The sequence below is a fragment of the Adiantum capillus-veneris genome, chromosome 6 (genome assembly GCF_014529385.1).
Source record: "Adiantum capillus-veneris isolate H3 chromosome 6, ASM1452938v2, whole genome shotgun sequence".
NCBI lineage: Eukaryota > Viridiplantae > Streptophyta > Polypodiopsida > Polypodiales > Pteridaceae > Adiantum > Adiantum capillus-veneris.
The window spans coordinates 5,479,771-5,494,537 of record NC_140936.1 but is presented as its reverse complement, the minus strand read 5'-3'; the positions used below and the strand labels follow the sequence as shown (position 1 = coordinate 5,494,537).

Here is a 14,767-nt window from a genome sequence, read left to right as displayed (position 1 = left end):
CCAAAAATGTGCGCGTCTGTCGCAGTGTCAATGCAAGGGACTTGTCATACACTGTGTACGAGCCACAAATGGCTGCAAGCACACAAACAGACTAATCTAGCAAGCTCAAGAGAGCAAGGGTGTGTCACTCACTGCCCTACGCTCACCTTCGTGGAGGATTCCTCACCACGAAGAAGAAAGAGCTACCGACGTGCCGCCCTCAATCGCCTCGTTGTCGCCGTGCCATCGTCGCAATGCTCAATCACTCTCTCTATCTCTCTCTCTCTCTTTCACGCATACACACACACAAGGAGATGAAGAAGAAGAAGATGGAGATGGAGCAAGAGCACTCTTCAATTGTACAAATGAGAGAATGAATGATTTTTAGGTTTAGGTGACTTTTATATGAGCTCGCCGATTCACACTTGGGCGCCCATGTAACCCTTGAACGTTCTAGTTAGAGTGCGCCTCTCATCGGTGATCACTCTTACCCTTTTCCTATTGGACCGACAAGCTCAGTACCTGACTCTACCAAATAAATAATACGGCGTCTGTCGTAGTTGCCTTTGACTTGGTTCTCCAGTTAGATTGGCTTCTATTGGTTGATTTATTGGTTCTTCCATTTGTGGCTCTCAACTATAGATTTGACCATTGTAGTCCATGTACAACGATCATGATTGCATATACACCAGTTGTATGGTTTGCTATCTTGTGCAGATTTTTGGATAAACACTTGGGTCAATTTGTTAAACTTTATTTGCACTTCATCTTTGAGCTTGCAATACCTGGCTTCACTAAAATCTATAACTAGCTGGGAGTTTCTAGATCTGGTTTTACTCTGATCAATGGAATCTTGACTCCTATGTTGCTTCTATTGCTCATTCACTATGGGAGAATGGTGCTGTTACCGCACAACATTACCGCATAAGAGGAGAGAGAGAGCTCCAAGAAAGAGAGATAGTGTATGGTGCAGATCCGCTGACGCATTTCCCTGTTTTACCGTCGTATTTACCGCTAACATTACCGTACATATTACCGCACAAATAAACTCACAGATTGCCGCACTCGGAAAAGAATCCAAGTGACCCCATTCCTCTCCCACTTTTCCCTTTCTATAAATCCTATTCTATTTTGTTACTTTTCATAAATTGGTACCCCCTTTTTGCATGGAGTGTAAGAAATCCCATTCTCACTGGGATTTTTAGTACCTCTCTTCTCTTTGCTTGCCTCATCTATTGGTATGATTCTCCTACTCTACTCATTTGTACTCCCTGAGATTCTATATCAAAAAATATTTTGTTTCCACTTCAAAATCTTATGTCAACTATGCATTCATATGAAAATGGCAAGCGAACGATGATCAAAATTGTATTGTCACCCCCTTTTTGCACGGAGTGTAAGAAATCCCATTCTCATTGGGATTTTTAGTACCTCTCTTCTCTTTGCTTGCCTCATCTATTGGTATGATTCTCCTACTCTACTCATTTGTACTCCATGAGATTCTATAAACAAAAATATTTTGTTTCCACCTCAAAATCTTATGTCAACTATGCATTCATATGGAAATGGCAAGCGAACGATGATCAAAATTGTATTGTCTTGCGTTCATAAACAAATAGTCCTTTTGTACAGCATAAGTAGAGAAAGAAGTCAAAATCCAAAAGATATTTATTAATTTTCATCCTCCAAGAGATCTCTACAAGTGCTTACATCCATGTCCAACCCCATGGTAGCTAAATCAACAAATAAATCTATTGATTCATCCTCTATAGCCTCTCCTATTGAATCATCATCATCCTCTCCATCCTCATCCTCCTCCTCACTATGGTTGGTTATTGGGAATGGTTGGTTCTCCTCGACCTCAACTGCATCATCGTCATTGGCGTCTTCTTGAAATGGTATGGTGGGATCTGTCAAAGTCTCTATGTTTGTATCTGCAAAGATAGATCTGCTCCATGGTGTGACTGGAATAACATACCATAGTCGTCTTCGATACATACAAGGCACATAAAACACCTGTAGGTCATAGAGCAAACATCAACATGAATGTAGTTTTGTATGTATCATATAATGTTTTAGTGAGTTGCACATGGACTTTACCTGCTCACAACTACTAGGTTGCATCAAGTTGTCGGTCTTCCCGCGATGAAATTGCCCGGAGTCTACCATATAGAGTCCATTCTCATGTCTCTTAACCTCACCCGCAAACCATCGGCAGTCAAAGAGATATTTGTGAAATGTTCTAAAGTCAACTTTGATTATCCTCTCTATTGTTCCACATTCCCTCACCTCTTGTGTTTTTGTGTCAAAGTTGCCCATAACTCCACTATCGTGAGTGGTTCGACGCTCATCTATCTTGCGGGTTTGAAAATGACGTCCTTCGGACCACATAGAGTTGAATGTGAAGGCCTGCAAAAACCAATCAAGATAGATGAGAGAGAGAGAGAGAGAGGTGACACACATACACACACCCACCCACACACACACACACACACACTCGCACACACACACTAAACACATTGAGTATATTACCCTTGGTCGACATCCTCACGCGTACTCCCATTCTTTAGGGCTTATTTGTTCTCCTTGTGCCTTGGCCTTGGTCATGGCATTGTGTATCCACCCAACTGGAATTAGATCAGGGTTTTTGGAAAGCTCTTTAGGAAAGGGAGGTGCTCGCTTACCGCCATGCGACCTCTTCCATGCTTCCCTCTCCCTTTCTCTCGTTGTACGCACCTCCACATACATATCCACCCATTTGCCCATGATGGGAGCATTGAGTAGACAATGGTTGTTGACTATGGCTTGAAATTCCCTATCCAAAATCAAGAGATGACCTTTCCCACTTGGAATGTTTGCATGTTTTTTTGGATCCTCTTCCTCCGTCTTTAAACGAGGCAATGATGGGTCTATTGTGAAAAGATATTGAGAGACATACACAAAAGCCTCTTGTACAATCCAACCCTCTACCATGCTTGCCTGAACACATGTACATGAAACCATTAGTGATTAAAGTAACTAATAAAAAGCGTTGTGAATACAATCCAATCCTAATAAGGTTTAATGCTTAAGATCGATGAATACCTCTGGTTGTGATCGTAGCTTTACAAAGTCTTTCAAGGTCTTTAGGAACCTCTCAAGAAAGAACATCCACCTTGAGTGAACCACACCATAAATGGCTATCTCCTCAACAAGATGCAGCAATAGGTGAACTTGGCTAACAAGGATAGAACGTGGGAATGCATCCTCAATAGCACAAGTTGCTTCAATCGCTAGAAGTCGAGCTGTTGGAATGGCTGAAACTTCGATTTCTTTGGAACTCACAAACCTATAACCAAAAAACCCTTCATAATCTTCATAGTAAAGTTAGTCTTCAAAGTAAAGTTTAGGAGGGAGGATCAAATGTTCTATACCTGATAAATTCTCCCACCTTGAATATTGCAGTCTTTACCTTCATGTTCGCAAATCCACTAATGCTAATTGGAAGCACAAACTATTGCACAAACAAAAAGCCTTTTTAGTATCCAGAACCCTAAACCACATACACACACACACACATTACCTGAAGAATCTTGTGCCAATCATGGGATTTGAGCCCATACAGTTGTGTGGATCCTCCTTTCTTAGTTTTAGTGAAGGCACCCTTGAGTGAACGCATATAACCTGTTGGAGTACGGATGGATGCAATGACTTGTTTCATCCGCTCTTGATCCACCCTTGATAGAATCCAAGGTGCCTTTGGAAGAACCATCTTCCCCCGAGGCCCCATGCGAGGTGTGGCCGAAGGAGGGAGCCTCCTTATGGCCCTCATGTCCTCTCTAGCCCCCAATGAATCTTTCTTGCCTACTATGTGATCCCATATAGCTTGGCCAACATTTTTGAACACATGCATTGGATCCAATAGGTGTTGGATTTTTAATGAAGCCCAATAGAGTAGTGATAAGAAAATAGAGTACCTAGACATACCCCTAGGTGGATCATTGGGAGGAGGCAATGTGCTATGATGCTCGTTCCAATGTCTTGCCCAATCGGCCATGGTCCAATGGAGTGGCTCCATCCCATTGCACGGCGGAGCATAAGATGGATGTGTGGACGGCAAGAAGCGATGGTTATTGGGGTAGATCACCTTACCAAGTAGAGTGGGTCTCTCTGTCACGAGTGAGGGTCCACAAGTTGGGCATGCCCTATGTCCAGATGTCGATAGTCCTACAAAAACAAAATACATAACCGCATATAAGTGACCAATGCAAAGACATTAAAGAGCGTCACAAAGTATAAGCTTACCAGAAATCTCTCCAAGCCCGGGGTAATCATGCATGGTCCACATGAGAATGCACTTGATCATTGTGCATCGATCACGAAGTGGTCTTGATACATCAAAAACATCTATGCCGTTCCATAGCTCTTGAAGCTCTTCAATCAAAGGTGCTAAATATACATCCATGTTCTTCACCTTGTGTTTTCCTGGGACTAGAAGAGAGAGCAAAATGTTCCCCTTCTTCGTTGACTCCCATGGTGGAATGTTGTAGTTCACAACAACCACTGGCCAAGTACTCCATGAGGTAGACCGATGCCCAAATGGGTTTACCCCATCACTAGCCAGACCAAGCCTCAAGTGACGAGGCTCTTCTCTAAACTCTGGCCATGTCTGCTCAATGTGTTGCCATGCCGGCGAGTCAGCCGGCACTCTCATAACCCCATCGGTGGAGCGATTTGTCTTATGCCATGTAAGAAGCTCGCTTGTCCCTTTGGTGCTGAACATGTGCTTGATGCGGGGAATGAGGGGGAAATGACGAAGAACCTTGCGAGGTATTGTGGTTCCTTGCATTCCCTCTTTGTACCTTGATTCTCCACACTCGGGGCAAGCATCAAGGCCTGCATGTTGATTGCGGAATAGCACGCAATCATTGACACATGCATGTATGCGATCATAGTCCATCCCAAGCCCTGTCACCACCTGTTGTGCCTTCCTTCGATTTTCTGGAAGATGATTGCCTTTAGGCATCATCTTGCCTAATAGCCTATGACATAATTAAGAACACTCGTTATTGCATATAACCACGAAAAAAACTCACAAGTAATACTTATTACAATTAAACATACCTCAATAGTGCATCGACCCCTACATTGCTCCATCCAAACATTGCTTGAATATTCAAGATCTCAAGAGACGCTCGTAATATGGAGAAGGAGCATCCCTCGTAAAGAGCAGTTTGTGCTGCCTCTAGCAATGAATCTTTGGTTTTTTGGGCGGCTTCTTCACATGCACACTCAGGCTCACACTCATTCGCCGCCTCACGTGCAAGAAGATCCTCAACCATATTGTGCAAATGATCTTCCTCCACCTCCATGTGGGGCGGGGTGGTGGGGAGATCCCCATATGTGGTGGATGTAGGATGCGCATGCGCTCGTGTGGACCCACCCACATCGGACGGCGGGTGTGACCCCCCTCCCATGACTGCTTCCTGGCGCAATCGCTCTTCCGTCCTTCTCCCGCCTCTGCCCCCGATCACACTCCAATGGGGAGCGACATCAATGGATGCCAAAACCCTCGGATTGCTAGTTTCCATTCGAGCGCGTTTTCTCTTATCGTCCCATAGCCCATAATCATCCATGTGAGCCAAGCATATACGTCGAAGCCGTGCAATTGCACGCTTACATCGCGTACATGGACATGGTAATCGCTTGCTCAACCATCGAGTTCGTTCCACGCCAACCGGCGGACCCACGTCATCCCAATCGTCCTGCACACACGACCACACACTAAATAAGAAAAAATTCAATAAGAATAAGAAAAATCAAGAATGTTTGTACTGACATGACTGACACTCATTAAAGATAGAGGTAGTGGGTACAACAGGTCATGCAGTCAGTCAGAGTAACCTTAATGTCCTGTCATAGTGCGGTAATACTGGCGAAAATCTGCGCGGTAATAACCGCGGTAAAATTTCAAGCAGATTTTTTTATATACAGGGGGCACCTGCATGCCCCCGCGAAATTGAATGCCAAAATTTCAAAATCGACCTCCTCTTCTGCACGGGACTGTTTCCCTCTCCATCCCCAAGCTACCTCTCCTTCTCCCTCTCCATCTCCATCTCCAAGCTCCCTCTCCATCTCCATCCCCACCATTTCCAAGAGACCGAGGTCACGAATGTAAGTGCTCAAACTCTCTCTCTTTCTTCTCGTTCTTCTACACATACACACACACACATAATGCATACACATTGCACACACACACACACACACAATGCATACACACACATGCACTAACATGCACACACACATTGTACACACACGCGCACACACACACACAATTTTGTGCACCATCACACACTAATGCTAACATGCACACACATGCACACACACATTGTACACACACGCACACACGTACACTATTTTGTGCACAATCACACACTAATGCCCGCATTAGTGCGTGCATGCATTATACACACACTAATGCAAGCATTAGTGTGTGATTCTACACAAAATAGTGTGCGAAAACACACTATTTTGTGCACAATCACACACTAATGCCCGCATTAGTGCGTGCATGCATTATACACACACTAATGCTTGCATTAATGTGTGATTGTGCACAAAATAGTGTGTGAAAACACACTATTTTGTGCACAATCACACACTAATGCCCGCATTAGTGCGTGCATGCGTTACAAGCACACACTAATGCTTGCATTAGGGTGTGCTTGTGCATGAATTAGTGTGTAAACACACTAATGCATGCACAAGCACACACTAATGCAAGCATTAGTGTGTGCATGCATTAGTTAGTTTTTACAAACTATTTTGTGCACAAATTACACACTAATGTCGCACTAGTTAGTTTTTAGGGTTTATTTTGTGCACAAATTACACACTAATGCCGCACTAGTTAGTTTTTACACCTTAATGCCCGTATTAGTGTGTGCATGTATTATACACACACGCATTAGTTAGTTTCTACACACTAATTTGTGTCCAAGCATACACTAATGCAAGCATTAGTGTGTGCATGCATTATACACACACTAATGCCTGCATTAGTGTGTGATTGTGCACAAATTAGTGTGTTTTCACACACTATTTTGTGCACAATGCATGCATTATACACACACACACTAATGCTTGCATTAGTGTGTGATTGTGCACTAATTAGTGTGTTTGCACTAATTGTGCACTAATTAGTGTGTGCTTGCATTAGTGTGTGCATGCATTAGTGTGTTTCCACACACTAATTTGTGCCCAAGTACACACTAATGCAAGCGTTAGTGTGTGCATACCTCTCTAGCACACACTAACGCTTGCATTAGTGTGTGCTTGTGCACTAATTAGTGTGTGAAAACACACTATTTTAGGCACAATGCATGTATTATACACACACACACTAATGCTTGCGTTAGTGTGTGCTTGTGCACTAATTAGTGTGTGAAAACACACTATTTTAGGCACAATGCATGTATTATACACACACAAACACACTAATGCAAGCATTAGTGTGCATGCATTAGTGTGTTTCCACACACTAATTTGTGCCTAAGCACACACTAATGCATTAGTGTGTGCATACCTCTCTAGCACACACTAATGCAAGCATTAGTGTGTGCTTGTGCACTAATTAGTGTGTTTTCATGCACTATTATTGTGAGCATTGGTGTGTGAAAAAATTGCACACACTAATGCTTGCATTAGTGTGTGCTTGTGCACTAATTAGTGTGTGCTTGGGCACAAATTAGTGTGTGGAAACACACTAATGCATGCACACACTTGTGCATGCATTAGTGTGTTTCCACACACTAATTTGTGCCCAAGCACACACTAATTAGTGCACAAGCACACACTAATGCAAGCATTAGTGTGTGCATGCATTACAAGCACACACTAACGCTTGCATTAGTGTGTGCTTGGACATGCATTAGTATACCAAAACATACCTCCATTAGCATTAACAATATACCAAAACATACCTCCATGTGGGTGTGCGATGAAGTTGATTGAGACCCCAATGGTCACCGAGAAGCCCAACGGTAGATTAAGGTCCAACACACACACACTAGATTAATTTCTTTGCCACACACTAACACACACACACAATAGATTAATTAGAAGCACACACACACACTCTAAATGGATGCAAAAAAAATAAGCAGATAAACCATTTCTTAAATAGGAGATAAAAGGAATCTTATGCAAGGAGGAATCCTATGCAATAAAAATTCTCACTTTGACTAGAATCCAATGTTAATTAGGGTCCCTTTTTTTGTGAAATTGTAGGATATGGCATCCTCTTCCACACCCGGCTATCAATCCATAGAGGACTTTCTCGCCGAGGGCCTCTCTTACAAGGATGTTTGTGATGCTTACTACTCGCAGTCTTCCTCCCACCAGTCACAATCCATCTTCGGCTTTCGATGGTTCCGAGATGCAGTACACGACCCCGACGTCGAGAGGGCATACCGCGCCTAGGCAGAGTGGCTATCCTCGCAGCAGAGTCTTCGAGGGCGGTATACACCAGCACAGTTGGCTGCCTATGGGCTCTCACCGCTTGCGACACCGGGCGTCGGCACTCCGATCGTGCAGAGTGTGCCTCCCAGTGGGCCTCCCTCCATCTTACCCTCGACTTTCCCGTCACCTGTAGCTCCCTTCACCTTGCATTCGCAGCGATCCACGCCCGCACCGTCGAGTTATCCGTCGCCTACACCACCCAGCGGTTCGGGCTCGGGCCAGCGCTCTTCGGGTGGCCAGCGCTCTTCCCGTAGTGGTGGCTCACGCTCTCCTCGAGGTAGTGGCTCTTGCTGCTTTGGTGGTGGAGGGGGTAGTGCTACAGATTCACCTCCTCTTACACCCCGACCTCCTCGCTCACCCCTTGGAGCTCCACATGAGGATGAGGACCGCGATGCGCCCGCCCCGGACGCTCGTGGCTACTACTATTATATACATCGTGGGGGGGAGGTGGATCTAGGTTCCTCTTTGGGGAGGACATTTTGAGGGCACCTTAACCAGCTGATCCACTCGACATACCAAGATTGTTTTAAATCTTTCAAAGATCAGGACCCAGCCGACGTGATGTACATTCACACGACATTGCTCATGCGGTTCCCGAATCCGCAAGTGGAAGAGTTCTCCTAGCAGTGGCTCATGGAATACATCAAGAATTTTTTGAAAAATAAGAAGTCCAATGTGCGGAGGGCGACAAAGCGAACATTTGAATCTGAGGGTCACAACTATCGCCCTGGAAATGTTTACAACGAGGAGTGGGAGAAAGCCCAGGGCAAGCTGGAGGACGAGAGAGCGACAGGTGCTAGGGCGCACACTCGACAGGTGGAGGCGAGGGCGCAGCAAACGCCCACACATTACGGCTCGGGCAGAAAAGCAGCATGGAAAGATAAATTTGTGAGTGTGCGGATTTTCATTTGAATTGATTTAATTTGTGGTAATAAGGTTAGGTTTGTGATATTTTTTAATTGATATACAGCAAAATATTACTATGACCCGTCCAAGCCGAGAGATCCAGAGATACAGAGAGAGCCACTCCGAATATCAGACATGGTGCTGGCTGTATGAAAACAACAAAATCAATTGCGAAGAATTTGAAAATGCATGTCGTACACTACAGCCTGTAAGTGTGAACTTTTTTTTTAAAATCATTGCATGCAGCTTTATGTATTCATTTGTATTAATTAAAGGTTTTGTTGTTTTTTTCTTTTCCAGAGTCAAGGAGTCCCTCGGGAGGTCCCAGGATCAGAGTAGCTCAATCCTCCAAGTGTTTTTGGGCCCGCGCGCGCGTCTTCTTTTCGCCATAGTTGTATAGCCCCCATGTATCGCCTATTTGGGCAATTTTGTAATATCCAATATAATTAAACACTTGATTTTGGCCCAATTGTTCTTTCGGCCACAGTTGTATAGCCGCCATGCATTGCCTATTTGGGCAATTTTGTAATGAACAGTTTCTCCAATATAATTAAACATTTGAATTTGGTTGGTGCAATGAAATTGTTATTTTTGAACATCATTTGATTTTGGTCCGAAGTTTTGGTGCAATGAAATTGTTGTTTTTTATTTATTAAATGTATAGGAAAAAAAAGGTAAATGACTATTTGGATGGGTCCTACCATCCAAATGGTCATCTGCTTTTTTGTTAAAATACTCTCGGTTGCGGTAATCTTCGCGGTAATAATTGCGGTAAAGACTGCGGATATAAATGCGGAAAGTTAGCCGGGAGTATTACCGCGACAATTGCTGAAGGACCATTACCGCGCCTATTGACTCCCGCATTACCGCTCCCGAGATTTTTTGCCTTCGTCTTTTCCTTTGTTTTTGTGCGTCTATCTGAGCGGTAATGTGCTCCAAATGTCATAGTGATTACATACCTATGGCCTTCTAAATATGCATACAAGACTTTATCTCCATTGTAGCTATATACCTCTAAAATTTGCTTTATTGCACTCGTGCTTGTGTTGCCACTAGTACTAGCTAGCTCTGATGTACTTGACCTCTTGGCTCGACTTGAGTCCATGTTTGCTTGTTTTGTAAAAATTGTCTCCTAACAGATGTTGATGTTGCACCATCAAATTTCTCTTGCTTCGGCTTGACAAGACTGCTTTTGCCAAAGCAATTTTGCAGTTGACTGCTCTTTAAAGTCAAAAGAGTTAGGTAACTCTAGCTTGAATGTGGCAGAATTAATTGCAACCTTTGAAATGATATGAATATGGGCTCTAAATAGCCTATTCTGCAATTCAATGTCAATTGTACTCCTGTTCGTCCGATCTTAAGCCCAATTGGCAATGCAATTGTTTGCACTCGCCAATTTTTGGCAAGCACGACCACTTCTAGTTGATTGATTGAATTGTGGCCACACTATCCACAATCCGCTAGAACAATGATATTCTTGGTTGAAATGATTAAGTCCCGATTCCCAAGGGTTTTCCCTGATTCTAGGTCAAGATTTTGAATCCGGGCGAGTTTTACAACTCCGATTTTTGCCAATTTTTACTAATCTGCTAGCCTCACCCCCAATTCGCAATTTCTACGTGTGAACAATGCCCTAACGGCCCAAGTTTACTCAAAATTTAGTCTTGAATTGAGGTTTGTGTGAACATTTCCTAACCAGTCAGCATTCGACGGAAATCCGATTTCTCGATTTTGCTCTTTTTTTACAAATTGTAATTCTTGCGCCTCACGAATCGCTTTGTTTGATCTTTTTCTCGCTTTTTTTGTCGTTTCCAGCTTTTTCTCCTCGACTCTTTTACTCTTGCGGTACATGACTCCCTTGGTGACTTTTTTACATTTTTATTTTCCTTTTTTGACTCCTCCCCTCTTATTTATATTTTTTGTGAAATTTTTGAAAAATAAAACTTTTCAAAAACTAGTAATAATTTTTTTGGGAATTTTTTAAAATTATATAGATTTTACTATGAATTTTCCATTTTTATGGATTTTTTGAGAGTTTTTATTAAATTTTTGATTTTTTAATGATTTTTTGGTGACTTTTTTCTTTTTTGGTGAATTTTTTAAACAATATTTTTGATTTTTTTCCTCTTTTATTGTTTTTTTGGTTTTTTAATCTTATGTGCTATATATTTTTTAAATTTTCTTAAACTTTTGTGTGATTTCTTCTTTTATTTTGAGTTTTTGTGGTTTCTTAATTTTTTCGATCTTTCCATCTATTTTTTATTTTTTGGGTATTTTTTAAAGATGTTACTCTCTCTTTTTTTTTATTTTGAATTATTTCTCCTCTCTTTTTTTCAAAAAAGATTAAATAAAACAAAACTAAATAACTATCTAAAAATAACTTTAAAAATTAAAACCTTACCTTACCGATGGTGTGGTGACAAAGGCGGGATGGAACGTTGACCTGTAGCTCTGATGGCAAAGGCGATGATGTGGGCAGTGCGTCCAGGGCGTCTACAACGAAGGAGCAGAGAAGAGGGAGAGAGTAGGTGGCGTGGCGAGGCAGACAGCGATGATGGCGGTTGTCAGCGTTGAAGGTAGAAGCTTGTGTGTGGCACGTACGACATCAGGGAAAGAAGAGAGAGAGATTGAGCCCACGGCTAACTCTGCTATCAGCCACCGCAAGAGAGAAAAGAGAGAGAGCGTGTGTGGAGTCACGAGTAAGAGAGAGTGGGAAAGTGGCATCACGACTGCTTGTCGACGCTTAGAGGGAACATGGCATAGAGAGAGAGAGAGAGAGAGAGGGTGTGCTCACGCTAGCAGCCAATGAACATGACAAAGGGGGAGTGAAAGTGGGAGAGAGAAAAAAGGAGAGAGATTATCTTCGACATTTGGACCAAGGGAGGGAGAGAGAGAGAGAGAGAGAGAGAGAGAGAGAGAGAGAGAGAGAGAGAGAGAGAGAGAGAGAGAGAGAGTGTGTGGGGTGGGGTGGGGATGAGAGAGAAAGTCCAAGGGAGAAGAGAGCATTTTAGGCATGCCCAAGATGGCTTGGGGGGGGGGGGGGGGGTTAACTTATTTAAGCCCTTAATCAACTCAAAAGGCGATTCTCACCTACACAAGCCGCGTAGTCCGTTTTTTGCACCGAAAACCCGTTGAGTCCGCACGAACATCAAAAACTTGTTGGAGCATTTGCCCAAGCTCGTGATCAACCGTCGGCGCCCGTCGAATGCAATTTTTTTAATTTTTACTTTTTGAAAGCTCGAAAATGCAACATTTAGCCCAAACATTTGACAAAAACGCTAAAAATCACTTGGAAATCCAAAAAAAAAAATCCCAAAAAATCCCACAAATCTTAGAAAATCAATGGCAAACACGTTCAAACACTTTTGACATGCAGATTTTACCAAAATTGCCAATTACGACAAAATCAACAACTCGACCCTCAAAAATAGCGAAATGCACAAAGCTCGACCAATGAGGGCACAAAAGGGCTCAAAATCACGCCATAATTATGCATTCAAAACAACTCATCAATTTCAATGGAATTAATCAAAAATTAATGCAAAATTATCCAAAAAAATATCCTTTTTTTCAATATTCTCCACACATAGGGGATTAGTGCAGCCAATCATATCGATTCAATTACCAATTAATGATGATAATAAAAATTAAAGGTAGGCAATTCAATTGGCATTTTTAGCAATTGGAGTGTGTAAATCCTTGTTTTGAGCTAAAAAAAACGCAGCAACTAACCATTACACACATCAAATTTTCAATCAAACATTGGATTAATCATGCACGTTAAGCACTTTTTAGGCACATACACACACACACACTAATAAATGGCATTTTTTACGAACTTTTAGGTGCGCACACACGAGAAATAATCATGTCAAATTTGCAATTTAAACACACAAATGTCTAATTGGGCATGACCACTACACAAATCAATAATTAAATTAGCAAAATATTTATGCACACATTGATTTTTGTTGGAATTAGGGTTGCAGAGAAACGCACACATCTTGGAGAAGACGAAGGAAGCTCAAGGCACACAATAGAGAGTGTGTTACTTAGTGTGCAAATGGAAAGATAGATAGCCCTAGAGTGATGGGCGTATATACAATGCTCGGGGGAAAAAACCTCCTAAATGAAGGAGTACGAGCGGAAGTGCGACGCGAGAGAGAGTACGAGAAGAAGAGCACGACGATATGGTGAACTCGCTCTACTGTAATGTGTAGATCACAGTGAGTTCTTATTAGGTTTTTACAAAAGAATATGTGTACATACCTGGCGGCCCGCCCACTTACCTGGACGACCACATTGGGCTTTATACCCCAACAACCTCCCACTTAAAGTCCAATGTGGTACTTTAAGTGTGAGAGAAGCTACTATACAAGCTAATATACAAGAGATGTAGAGAAGTGATGTACTACCCTACACCTAACTGCTTGCGAAAATGCGCAAAGCTCTCTGAGGGAAGTCCTTTTGTAAGTAGATCAGCAGGATTTTCTGTGGTGTGAACTTTGACAAGCAGAAGTTGCTTATCCTCGAGCATTTCCCTGATGAAATGATACTTCACATCCACATGCTTTGTCTTGGAGTGATAAACTGGATTGCGAGCCAATTGTATAGCACTTTGACTATCACAATATAACACAGGCATCTCTTCTTTGATCCCCAAATCTGTTACTAGTCGATTAAGCCAAATTGATTCTTTGCATGCCTCTGATGATGCAACATATTCAGCCTCTGTAGTAGACTGAGTAACACAATCTTGTAATCTAGAACGCCATGATACTGCTCCACCAGCCAATGTAAAGACATACCCTGACGTAGACCTTCGGTTGTCTAAGTCACCTGCATAATCTGAGTCTGTAAAACCCTTTACACTTAGGTCCTGACTCCCATAGCATATATGCATACTCTTTGTAGCTTTCAGGTATCTCAATATTCCTTTCACTACCTCCCAATGTTTCTTGCCTGGGTTTGACATGTATCGACTTACTACTCCCACTGCAAACGCAATGTATGGGCGAATAGCAATCATTGCATACATTAAACTACCCTCTGCAGACACATATGGAATCTTATCCATTTCAGCCTGTTCTTCCTCAGACACAGGACAATCTTGTTTGCTAAGTTTCACATATGGTGGCAATGGAACACTCAATGCCTTTCCCTTCTCCATATTGAAACGTTGCAAAACCTTGTCAATATACTCTGTTTGAGATAACCAAATCAACTTTTTGGATCTGTCTCTCTCAATGCGCATACCAAGTATATGACTTGCCTCACCCATGTCTTTCATGTCAAACGATTTTGCCATCTTTGACTTCAAAGCTGAAATTTCTTCCAAGTGCTTGCCAGCAATCAACATGTCATCCACATACAAAATAAGGAT

The 14,767-nt window shown here is 42.5% G+C and overlaps 1 pseudogene; it reads right to left on the bottom strand.

The window, feature by feature from the left end:
• Positions 1–5,965, bottom strand: part of LOC147455085 (uncharacterized) — a 57,512-nt pseudogene extending 51,547 nt beyond the window's left edge.
• Between the last annotated feature and the right edge of the window lie 8,802 nt (positions 5,966–14,767).